The sequence below is a fragment of the Mus caroli genome, unplaced genomic scaffold, assembly GCF_978045245.1.
Source record: "Mus caroli unplaced genomic scaffold, Mus_caroli_1 scaffold_15, whole genome shotgun sequence".
In the NCBI taxonomy this organism is placed as follows: domain Eukaryota; kingdom Metazoa; phylum Chordata; class Mammalia; order Rodentia; family Muridae; genus Mus; species Mus caroli.
Window position 1 is genome coordinate 47,852,519 of NW_028227270.1, and position 13,407 is coordinate 47,865,925.

Below are 13,407 nucleotides of genomic sequence, written 5' to 3' on the forward strand. Positions count from 1 at the left end.
GAAACCCCTGCTTCATCTTCACCCAGGGCTTGCATTTCAGACTGTAGGCTGGCAGGTGCATTCGGTCATGTTTAATTATAGTCTTCTGTTTGTGGCTCAGGACTCCTCAGTCCTCTGTATAGTCCTGGGGATGATCACCCCCCACCCAATGCTATAGGTCAGAAGCTTCTATCTTCTTAATTGGGTTGGGGGGGTCACTAGAGTTAGAGGGGTGGGTGAAGGTGGTAGGCAGTAGAGGCAGGCTTCTAAACATGAAGATTTGGATTTCTTGACTCCACCGATGCAAACTGATGTAGTGTGGACATTGCTGGTCCTCTGGGGTCATTACCCTCATTGATGGTCCAATTCTACTGAAGGAAAATCAATGGGGTTGCCAGTGTCAGCTGTAAAACACAGCCCTGTCATTATCGTACACAGAGCCAGGCTAGCCTCCCACAGAGCTGTCAGTGTGATTCAAGTCTGGGGTTTATAGTTACCTCAAGAAATCTAGTTTCGAGCAAATAATAGATTATATTCTCTGGAGCTCATGGGGAGCTAAACAGCTTCTGACAGCCAACAAGCTCATGGAGATGGCTCTTTTCATGGCAGACAGGAGGCTGCATCTGTTGTCTCATCAGGCCTTCAAGCTCCAAGCTAATGCCTTTGCTAAGCACTGAATCGTCCCCGGCTGTCTCTGTAATTGCCCCCTTGACAAGTGCCATAATGACAGCTCTGGATCTACTACCTCAAGACCTAGTGCTAGGGCACAGAGCCTTTCCTGAGTCAGGGAAAGTTATCACAAATACAGAAGATAATGGGTTCCTAAGACATAGATGCAGGCACCTAACTGTTCAGGCACATCAGAGAGAATACCTTATTACAAGGAACACCAGTGGAACCCATCAAGAATCAATGTCAAGTGGGTAAGGGAAGATAAGTATATGTGTCAGCCTCTTGCTGAAACTGGTTCCCACAGTAACTCAGTTCACACACTGTTCCCAAGTTGGGATCCAAAAGTCATACTGTATAGATGAGGAAACTGAGCCAACAAAGGAGTATTTCCTCTAGCTATTTGAGGCATCCCTTTACAGGGAGCATCTTCATTAGGTTAGTTGAATCAGGATGATATACCCTAAATGAGGATGGCCCCATTCCTTGGCCCTGGAGTCTGGACTTCATAAAAAGAAAAATGTAAGTTGAACACGGTATTCATTTCTCCCTGCTTCCTGACTGCTAATGAAGCTTAACCAGTGGCCATAATTAATTGTCTCTTACCAGGTCTTCCCATTGTGATGGACTGGATCCTTTAACTAAGGCGGAGAAAACTATTTCTCCTTTAAGTTGCTTTTTCAGGGTATTTTTATAACAACAACAAGAAAAGTACCTAAAACCCATGGCATTGTCTGGCTTCCACTTGAGAGGACACAATTATTTAAGTAACAGCAATAAAACCAGTGGAGAAGACCTACATTTCTTACCCATGTAGATGTTCAGTTGCCCTGGCATTGCATCCTTGACACACCCAATGAACATCTGCAACTGTCTGTTTACGTATATTCCTCATAATAAGTCAGGGCATATAGGAAAGATATCTCAAATTCTTTGAGCCACTCTAGGAAGTTATTGAGCCCAGTGTTGGGGAAAGGAAAGTTGTAGTCAATGTGGGTAGAAATGTGAACCCTGAGGATTGGAATCTCCTTGTGACTGGAAGATGAAGTGGGGATCTTTATGATGCTGAGCCCTTATCCTGTAGGCTCTATACTGAACCAGGTCGTTGATGCCAGAAGTGGATTAAAAGGTAACATGCCCAGTTATTGCCCACAGAATGCAGGGGGGTTGCTTAGGTGAGAAATAGATGTACATTTCAGGTGAGATGTATTATCAAAAGAAAAAGTTCCCATTCTTGTTTCCTTAGTGAATTCCCACACTCTTCGTGTACATTCTAGTTCTTATCCTCATGGTGTAGATGATGACACATTAGAGACATCTTTCCCCTTGACTTTCTCTGCATTTCTTTATATATATTTTTATTACGTATTTTTCTCAATTACATTTCCAATGCTATCCCAAAAGTCCCCCATACCCTCCCCCCCACTCCCCTACCCACCCATTCCCACTTTTGGCCCTGGCATTCCCCTGTACTGGGGCATATAAAGTTTGCAAGTCCAATGGGCCTCTCTTTCCAGTGATGGCCTACTAGGCCATCTTTTGATACATATGCAGCTAGAGACAAGAGCTCCGGGGTACTGGTTAGTTCATAATGTTGTTGCACCTACAGGGTTGCAGATCTCTTTAGCTCCTTGGATACTTTCTCTAGCTCCTCCATTGGGGGCCCTGTGATCCATCCAATAGCTGACTGTGAGCATCCACTTATGTGTTTGCTAGGCCCCATTTCTCTGCATTTCTATCTTAGTTACAAAAGCCCACACTGGTTTTTACCAGGCAGGCTTCCATGAACACAGTGGTTGACCTGGCTCTTCATAATGAAAAGAAAATCAATTGCAGTTCAGACACAAGACAGCCCGTGAACACGTGAGCCACAGACCAAGGCAGCTGTGAGTCTACTGCCTATAGATGAAGATGGCTGGCAGGTCACCCCACCCCAGGCTAGGCCCCACTGAAGGTCTGCTGAGGAAACTAGAAACTCATAAGGGGTTTTCAGGGGTTGTCCAATGAGTGTGTTGGCCTGCCAGTATCAGATGTTGGACTGCCTAAACGACATATGTGGGATTGGTCTCATGACACTTAGATTTGCCAGGCATGGAGAAACCTGAGCTGATTACTAGCTGGCATACAGAGACTCGTCATTTCTAATGATTCCACTATATGTTGACTTTTCCAGGAACTTAGCACAAATCACATACAATGAGGGCAGCTTGGGTTTGTTTAGAATGTCCCAGTATTTAATTATTCCCTGTGCTCACTTGTGGGTTATCTGCATTAGCCATGGACTCATGGCTTGCGTTCCAAGAGGGATGATGGTTCTCTGCGTGACGTCAGAACACCAGAGGTCCCAGGAGTGCTATCCTTGTCCAGATTACTCAGTTAAAGTGCACTAGTTTGAAATACTGTGAAGATGGGGAAAGATGAATTCTTGAATATTAGTTTTCATGGGACAATTGTACAGATACGTAGAAAAAGATACATCTGAGCCATTACTTCCTGCTCAGTGCCCACGCTCGATTCCAGAACAACTCCAAAGTGCCAAGGATCTAAACATGGAAAACATGAGCTTGCCTAAGAATTACACTGCAGGTGCCTTGTGGGAAGGGAGCCATCCAAACAGATCTCAGCAAGGTAACACAGAGTTAAATCCACAGACTGGCTCTACAGACCCAGAGTACTCGGCCAGCGGAGAGCTAGGAGAAGTAGAACAAGGTAGGAAGCTGGCAAGACTAACTCGAGTACTGCACTCCTTACTTTACCAAAGTACCTGAGAATACCTTAAAAAGAGGAATTGCTTATTTTGTACAGTTTATGTCAATCGTGGTGGTGGTGGGCAGTTTACATCAATAGTTAGGAAGCAGAAAAAGGAAGTAGAAGGAACCGTAGCAAGATACAGGCTGGAGGACACTCTCAGGGACCTACTTTCTCCATGTCAGCCCTACCTACCTTTCACTACCATCCAATGGTACCATCACACTGTCAATCTATTAAAGGGTTAGCATGCTGATCAGGTCAGTACCTACATTTCACTACCACTCAGTGATACCATCACATTGTCAATCTATTGAATCAGTTCCCTCCTGATCTGTGTTGGGAAATGTGCCCCCTCATACCCAGATGTGTGTCACTAATGTCCTAGGTGCTTCTCAGTTAAGTTGACAGGATGAACCATTTCATGACCTGTTGGGCAGCTGCAGTAAGCAAGAAGTTTTGGTACCAGTGAAGGAGCAGGCAGATGTATCAGCAGAGTAGAGAGAATTCAAAACTTGGACCACGAGCATAGTCAATTTACTTTTCACTTGGGAGAACCACTGGAAGGAAGAAAGGTCTCTCAATAAAAGGCAGGGAGCAGCAGTTAGCTACATATAAAAACACAAATTAACTTCAGGTGCTTGAGACCAAAAGCTAAAATGAAGAATGACAAAGTTCCTGGAAGATAATAATGAAGGGGGGAAAAAAAAACCCCAGGCTTCCAGGCTTCACAGATACATTTTCTACACAACATCAAAGGCACAGCACAGAAAAGAGAAACAAGCTGGACAAATGTGCTACATACTATGTGGGGCAGTGAAGAAAAAGGCTGGGACTCTAGGGGAGAGGGAAATGTAGGAAGTCTTCACCTTCTCAGTTTCTGTGAGCCCAGACTTTTCAGAAACAGGCTTATTTTAAGAAAACTAATGTTAAGATGTACAAAAATTAAGTCACCATCAAATCAAAAGCAGACATCTCCTGGATCAGCTGAGACATGGGGCAAGGGCTGGATACCTACCCTGGCCCAGTGAAGGAAAGAAGTTCAGAAGGAATACAGATCATAGCCTTCTGGCTTTCTATGGGTGCAGCTGGTGAGTACGAGGCCACAGCCAGGGCATCGCGTAGGGCCTGAATCCTGCATTGTCATTCCTACAGCATTGAGTGGATGTGGCTCCCTCAAAAACAGCAGAGTAATTGAAAGGTTGGAAGGCAACCCTGTGGAAGACCCACACATATCACAATAGGGACCAGTCTGTTGGACCAAAGTAAAAAGGATGAGGCTTTTCCACTTTGGAAGCTGCAAGCCTGAGATCATAGTGTCTTCAGCTCCTGCTTGTCTGAGAATTGACTTTTCCCCAACTTTCTGGGCTTCTTAGGCTGATGGAAAGAGGTTGAGTTCCTTAGCTCATGGGCATATCATTCAATACCTGCGGCATTCCACATGATCTCTTGCAGTCTCTTCTTATAAAGACATGTAAGTTCTTAGATTTAGGTTCCATCTCAATCTGATATATCTCATCTTAACTAGCACATCTGCAAAGATCTCGTTTCTAAGCCATATATCATTCTAAGGTCTTTGTGGGACTTGAATTTGTGGGACACAAATTCCCCAGTCAGTCTATCGAATGCCATGGGGGCAGGGACGGATCTCAAATGATTTTGAACAGAGCTCTCACACTAGGTATCTTGACCAGATCTACTCTAAGGAGTACTTTTTAACTAGTAATTTTAAAATAGTTTACTGAAGTTTTCAATATAGTGCAGAGAATTCCAACACATTCCATATCACTTCCCCCAAGGCCAACAGTTTACATTAGCTTAGAATAGGGTTCACAGTTAGGATGCCGATTCCAGTATGGTGCTGTGAACTGTGCGGACCTCATGTATGTGTCGTGGCCCAGTATCCAATCCAGGACCTCTTGCTGCACCTCCGCTTCTCCCTTCAGTGACCTTGGCAGGGCATCCTATGCTCCAGGATTGGTGGTTGTCATTGGGCACTCAGATGCTGGGCTGCCATCTTGTCTGTTGTATAATGTTGAGCTGGAGCTTGTGAAGCAGTGCCCAGGCCTCTCCATGGTGCAGACACCACTTATTCTTTCCTTGGGGTAAGACTTGGTGCTAAGTGACAGGTCACTACCTATCTTATTTCTAAGTACTTAATGTCCTTTGGTGGCTCTGGTCACATTACTGTGCTGTTTGATGGATGACCGTTCCTGGTTCCCATCACTCTGGGGTCTGGACTTTCATGCTTTTCAGGTCGGCTCTGCCCTCTTGGCACATCACTTTGGAACCCTGTCTTACTTGTGAGGAACTGGTGCTCTAGGATCCCCACAATGCCCCTGACTGGAAAAAGGTGTCAAAAAGACTTGAGCTGTGGAAGTACTCAGGGGCACTGGGTACCCCTGTGCCAGGTTTTTTTGGAGGCAGATGAGACACATGTTGTGGTGCCAACATCTATGCTGTGTTCCATCTGCACATGACAGCTGGCTGTGTGTCTGTGTGCCACTTAAGTCCAATCCCACAGCTCAACCTGCTGCTTCTCCCCATCCTGATCATTTTCATTCACAGTTCGTCTTTCCAGAGCAACCCTAGCTGTCCATATGATAGCTTCTAGCTACATCTTGTTGTGACATTGTGTGTGTGTGTGTGTGTGTGTGTGTGTGTGTGTGTGGTCCAGGACCATCCATGTGCTGAACAAACAAGTGCTCCACCCCTGAGTTCCATCCACAGCCCAGTTGTTTTGAGCAGGGTCTAACTATGTTGCCCAGGCTGACTTCTCAAGTGCTGAAGTGAAAAGGTGTGACCCCCCTCTCCCAGCTCCTGAGTTCTCAGTGCATTCTGGGTAAGGGCTCTGAATTCACCTTTTGCATTAATTCCCACAAATTATGTCACTTGTTCTAATTACCCATAATATGTTTGTTTGCTTCCCAGTTCTGGAACACACACAGTGATTTCAGAATTGCTATGTCTCATCTCTGTGTCGACCAGCTTCACAAATGAGGGCAGTGCACAGCTTCTTCTGCCTTTCATCTGCTAAAACTCTACTTCCACAAGTGCACTCAGAGAAGTTTACTGACTTCTCAGAGCCACCTTGGGGCTGGAAAATATAAACCATGCTTCTTATGAGGGTCTGGTGTATTTCTGTGTCCTCCCCCCCTAGACAGAATACCAAGTCCTTTGCAGCAACTAGCATCTAGTCCTTTAGGTAAAGGATCTGTTTGTTCTCTCCCCTAATCCTCTCACCTTTGCAAGGAGTGGAGATGATCTTGAAAGACGGAGAAAGATAGCAGGGTTGCACAGAAGTAAGGGTACCTATAGGTCCTGCCTGGCCTGGTGCAGGGTACCCAATGAGTGGTCATACACAGTATTCCCTGGGCATTTATGTGGGGGACAGCCCAGCCAAGGATGCCCAGGTGAGGCAAAGAGGGGCTCAGGCTAGATAGAAAGTCCAGGGACTCAAAAGGGTACTAAACTCTATCTGTGCCTGAGGAGGAAGATGTAGTGATGATGATATCCACTTTAAACCTCACAGGGAGAGGCTTGGGTGAGTTCTAGGTTGACCTGGGTGGAGTAAGATAGGATCAGGCACCATTGGCAGGCCATCATTTCCCCACCAACGCCAAGGACACTGAAGCCTCAGGAAAGTTCAGGTGAGACCAAGGTGCAAATGCTAGCCCTCCAGATGCTGCCAGTGCAGAGAGTCTCTGCAGGGCTTATCCTCAGCAGGCCACAAGGTCCTGATGCTGGGGGGACGTCTGGGGATGAATGCTGAGCAGCTCTGGAGCCCTTTGAGGACCTGTTTCCTGCTGTGCTTTAACCACAGCTTTCTGTTGCTACTTCCGTTCATTCTGTGGACCTTTCCACTTACTATTAAACTCTCTGGCTGAGTGGCCACATAGACACCTCCCCTCCAGAACCTGCTTTCTCCAGACTTCACAAGAAAAGCAGTGCACTTTCTTCTCATGTTTCTCTCCCTGGCCAACTTGTGATTTTCACTCCTGTAGCTGACAGAAACAGGACACAGGTGAGTGTTCCAGGCTCCTGTGAGTACTTTATCAGAGCACGTACACACTCAGATATGAACACACATGGATCCACCCATACATGCATCCCTATGTAAAAGTAAACACAAATTCACTCCACACTCCCACACATATACACTTACACATATGCCTTGCACACACGTGTTACCAACTTTCTGGGTGCTACAGAAGTGCTGCTGGTGCTGGGGATGTATAGCTCTCTTCCTTGCACTGTAGGGTGCTAGGCAATGGTCATAGCCTCTCCATCCCACAGAGTAAGAGGTTAGTAGTTCAGCTGAGCTTACCTTGACTGTGTCCTGTAGGTTGAAGAGGGTTGTAATGCAGGCACAATATAAAGATGTATGATCTCGGGGCTAGAGAGATGGCTCAATGGTTAAGAGCACTGACTGCTCTTCCAGAGGTCCTGAGTTCAATTCCCAGCAACCACATGGTGGCTCACAACCATCTGCAATGGGATCTGATGCCCTCTTCTGGTGTGTCTGAAGAGAGCAATGGTGTACTCATATACATAAAATAAATAAACCTTAAAAAAAAAAAATGCATGAGCTCGAGGTGGGAGTGCCTGACAGCCCTGCCTGCAACCCTGTCCTGATCGTGACAGGAGATTTTTCAGGTGCATTAATTTACTTTCTCATTGCTATGACCAAATCGCTGACAAGGAACAACATAGAAAGAAAGAATTTATTTTAGATCATGGCTTGAGGGTACCCATCATGATGGAGAAAGCATGATGGTTGAAGTGGCTCATAGCTATGGTGGCGGGAGCATGAGGCTGCTTCCTTATCTTAGGAGGCCAAGGAACAGGTGGTGGGGCTGGAGCCAGAACCAGGGCAAGTCCTGTGACCACACAGGGCCTTCCTGCGACCCACTTCCTCCTAAAGGCCTCTACCTCCTAAGGGTCTCACAACCTCCCTAAACAGAACTATCATCTGAGGAGCGATTGCTCCACTCTTGGAGCATGCTGGGTACAATTTGCATTCCAAGCGTAACAACAGAGGTCTAACCCCACTCAGTTATAGAACCCAAGTACTCCGGACCCTCCCGGCAGCCAATCTGAAAGGGATTATATGTAAGACCATGCAGGATGGTCAGTTTTATGAGGGTCCTTATCAGACAGAGGCTGGCAGACATACCCTCTCGTCTTAGTTAGGGTTTACTGCTGTGAACAGACACCATGACCAAGGCAAGTCTTATAGGGACAATATTTAATTGGAGCTGGCATATAGGTTCAGAGGTTCAGTCTAGTATCATCAAGGCAGAGGAGCATGGCAGCATCCAGGTAGACATGGTACAGGAGGAGCTGAGAGTTCTACATCTTCATCTGAAGGTTGCTAGTAGAAGGCCAACTTCCAGGCAGCTAGGGCAAGGGTCTTATAGCCCACACCCACAGTGACATACCCACTCCAACAGGGCTACACCTTCTAATAGTGCCAGTCTCTGGGCCAAGCATATACAAACCGTCACACCTCTCAAGGCTTGCTGCTGCATCTGGTCTGCTCTATGGACATGCCTCTGAGTCCAGGGTTGGCCCCTCCAGGTGACAAATGACCAGGTTGACTTCTCTAGTGTATTATTTCTGATGATTCTCCTGGGGTCCACACTGATCTTCCCTTACCCTTTGAGAACAAAGACAACAGAAGTGGCTTATGGAGTCTAGTGTGCCTGGGCAAAGCCAGATAAAAGGACAGTGGCTTTCCTGATCCTTTGCTACCCAGCCTGCATTGGCATTTGCACACAAGTGTGTGCTCCAGCTGCTCCTACCACCAGTGCTGCACCAGAAGTCAAGATAGTCTTGGCCTCTCCCCAGCCTCCAATAAGGCTGTAGGGTCACCAGCCAGTCTGTGAGAACTGACAATCAGTAGTAATCTAGGGTCACACGGATTCAGGACACTCCCCGCTCCCTTGTAAGCACTTGCACCATTTAATGCCTCCAGTCCTTTCAACAACCAATCGGACTGTATCGCAGGCACCCCATGAACAGATGAGAAACTCCAGAATCAGCAGTTTGGAACCTTGTTTAGGGAGAAAGGAGTACTTGGGCTGTATAGCCCCAAGTCCTCCTTCCTTCCTTCCTTCCTTCCTTCCTTCCTTCCTTCCTTCCTTCCTTCCTTCCTTCCTTCCTTCCTTCCTTCCTGTGCATCTCAAGAAGAACAACCATGCAGGGGAACCAAGAAGTGGGAATGGTCTAGAGCAAGGAGCTGTTTGCTGCCCTTGGTCATGGATCATAAGTGGTTGATTTTCCCCTTTCTCTCTAAGCTTTAAAATTAGTACTTTTTGGATGATAGAACTTTTTAAGATTTAGATTTTATATCTCTGAGTCCACAAAGCTTCCAGGATATCTGCATACCCAGGGGCTGATGGCCACAGTCCAAATGTCAACCTCAAGCCCAGAGCCAGACATGGGCTTAACCATGGACCTACAGGACTTGGTTGATGCATTGTACAGCTGACGGGCCCATTGAGGCCAAAAGCATGATTTTAAAAGGGCATTTCTGCCTCACTGATACTGTGTAAATATGTACACCATCCAAATGCAATCAAATAAAATGTCCTGTCTGATGGAAGCCCTCGTCTATATGGCAAATAATTCCAAGGAAAAGGAAGCTTAGCTCCTGGAATAAGTAAAATTATTTAAATTCTAGACAAACATCCTTGGCGTTAAATACATTCAACATTGATTCTGTGTATGAAGTTTAGTTATGAGTGAAATCTTTTGCATTTGCTCAGGAGAACAGCATTTTAAAGCAAGTGCAGTTTGCGGATTTTTTTTTCTTGCATACCATTCTCCTCTGGTGTTTGACACCCATCTTGGGGACCTCCTGGGCTAACAGCTCTAAGGGATTGGGTCTCCAGGACATGCTGTGCCCACCCAGAGGCTTGGGGTATACTTTTTCAAAGCATGGTGATTTATCCTCTATTATTTTAGCCCTTCAAAGCAAGACAGGAAAGAGCAGAAGCATGGGGGTGAGCCTGAACTTGGTATGAGATCCTGTGGAATACATATGCTGTGTCTTTGCTTTTCACTTATTAGCTATTTGGAGATTTCATATAATGGGTTTTGATTATATTCACTCCTACTCCAACTCTTTCCATCCATCCAGATTTGTGTCTATTTCAAAATAACCATCAAAACCAACTTGTGCTTCCCAAGTATTCTCAGATATATGTCCTTCCTCTGGAGTGTGGTCAACCTACCAAGGAGTAGAAAACTCTTAGAGAAAACTCTCTCTTCCCTTCTCAGCAGCTAACAATTGTCAGTAGTCCCACAGTGCTAGTAACACATCAAGGACCACCTGGGCTAGTGCCTTACAAGGATGGCCTGTCCAGGTCCCCCCCCCCGCCTTTTTTTTTTTTGTTTGTTTGTTTTTTTGAGGCAGGGTTTCTCTGTATAGCCCTGGCTGTCCTGGAACTCACTTTGTAGACCAGGCTGGCCTCGAACTCAGAAATCTGCCTGCCTCTGCCTCATGAGTGCTGGGATTAAAGGCGTGCACCACCACTGCCTGGCTTCCAGATCCCTTTTTAATACCTGGATTTGTTCTGGCTTGGATTTGCTCAGGTCCTATACACAGTCACAACTACTGTGAGTTCATATGTTCAGTTGTCTTTCTGTGTCTAGAAGACAGTGTTTCCATGTAATCATGCACTGCCTCTGGTTCTTACACTGTTTCTGCTCCTTGTTCTACAACAATCCCTGAGCCTTGGGAAGAGGGGTGGTTCTGCTGGCAGAAAGCTTGGTGGAAAGTACAGCTTCTGGAAGTTTGGTTCACACTTTGTTTACTGAATGCTGGGACACCCAGAAGATCCACAGCCTAACGCTGCCACCCCTACACTTGGGGCTCCATGGCTTATAAAACTTCCCTCTCTGAGACCTCAGTACTTCTGAACTCAGGGCATTGATGCTAAGGATGGAAATGACTCCTGAAGCCTGGGAAGACTGGAATAGCTAGCTGGTCACCCCTTCTGGGTGAGGGCCTCCAAACTTTGAATCTTATTTTGGCACTGTGAAATTTTTAGGCAGACTCTCTCTTCATCACTCTGCCACCCACAAGGGTCCACAGGAGGACCCATCCCACTATCAATACAACCTGACATTTGCATCTTGTGTAATGACCTCTGAACTGTTTTCTGTGTGACTTGTGTCACAGTAGGAAGCTACAGGTTGGGCCCTGGCCCTACCCACCCCTGGCCAGTAAGAAACAGGTTACAGAAGGCAGGGGGTCCATTTTCTATTTTTCTGACTCCCTGATAACTTGGTGTAGGGTCTTCTGGGAAAGCCTGAGGCTTTTAAACCCCCAAACACTGAGAATCAGTTGGGTATCATAGCCACAGTGTGAGATTGGCTGTGATTATGACCTGGTACCCTGGGAAGAGGGAAAGCAAATGGGCCCAACTGAGGTCAGGTATCCTGTGTTCTCCGAAGGACGAGGAACACAAACAAGATTTGCTAATTACCCCTTTTTTCAAAGATGGAACCAGTTTTCTGCAGTCAGTAATCAGGGAGTAGGTAGATGCTGTGACCTTTGGGCAGGGCCAGTCAGACAAATCTACAGAGACTGAAGGAGGATCACAGGGAAAAAAGCCAAACAGGAATCTGTTTACCCTTTAAGCCAGGTATTTCACTGTTGCAGAGCCTTTATTAAAATGCTTCTCTCAGAGGAATCACGTGGCTTTTCTGGGCTTGAATACTCAGACTTTGTGTCTAAAGGTCAGTCAGCAAAGAGCTCAAATCCAATGGTAAAGAGCAGAGGGGGTGGTAAGGTCCTACTGAGCATAAAAAAAGCAGTACAGTGGCCCTCCCCTCTGAGAGCTCAGCCTCAGCACCCAGTTACTGCAAGAAGAGAATTCTGCTTCATCTATCTCAAAATTAAAACGATAGTCCAGGCTCTCTTTAGAGAACAAATGCCAAATATGGCATCCACATGTCCAGTCCTACAGGAGTAATGGATTAGACCAGACTTGTGGATGTTATAAAGACCACCTATTCACCCACCCATCCATCTATACACTGGTCTATCCATATACCCATCAATCTATACACCCATCCATCTACATATTCACCCACCTATCAACCCAACTCATTTATCCTTGATCCAATCTTACCAATCTACCCACCCATCCACATATCTACTCACCCACTTATCTACCTATCTACTCATCATACCACCACATTCCCTCATCCATCCACCTACTTACCCACCTATCCATCCACATATCCATCCACCCTACCATCCATCCATCCATCCATCCATCCATCCATCCATCCATCCATCTAGCTACTCACCCACTTACAATTCCCCATACATATATGAACATATTCAGTATCATTATCTGTTGTGTGACAGGCCTATTCAAGACACCATTGTAAATGAATGAAAACAAGTCAGCATCTGCTCCCAGCCAAACTTGGAAGGAAGAGGAAGGGCAAGCATCATGCAAAATAACACCAGCTGGAGAGCCTGAGGAGAATGGTGGGTTCAAGGAGTATGGACCATGGGTCAGATCCTAGAAGCCTGGGTCAGTCTGACTCCTAGGAGTGATAGCTAAAGGAACCTGGGCTGAGGTTGAGGTTGGAGAGTGGTGGATGGGGTTGGAAAAAACATTTTTTCTTTTCAAATGGAGGGACCAAGTGGGTGGCATAGGACAAGGAGTGTGAAGCTGGACAAGTACCATATGGCTTTGCACCCTCAGGTCCCAGATTCTCATTCTGGTGACTTGATTTCTTCAGCACCTATAAACCCACACCCTGGGACTTCCTGGGAGCTTCTGTGATGGTTCTTCTACATGTGTACTTAACATGGAGATCTTGGAGACTTGAAAAATTTGAAAAAACTCCCATTGTTTCTCACAGATGACTGAGACAGATGCAGATACCCACAGACAAACATTGGGCAGAGATTGGCAACCTCTTTGGAAGAATTAGGGAAAGGATTGAAGGCCCTCAAGGAAATGGCAACCCCACAGAAAGACT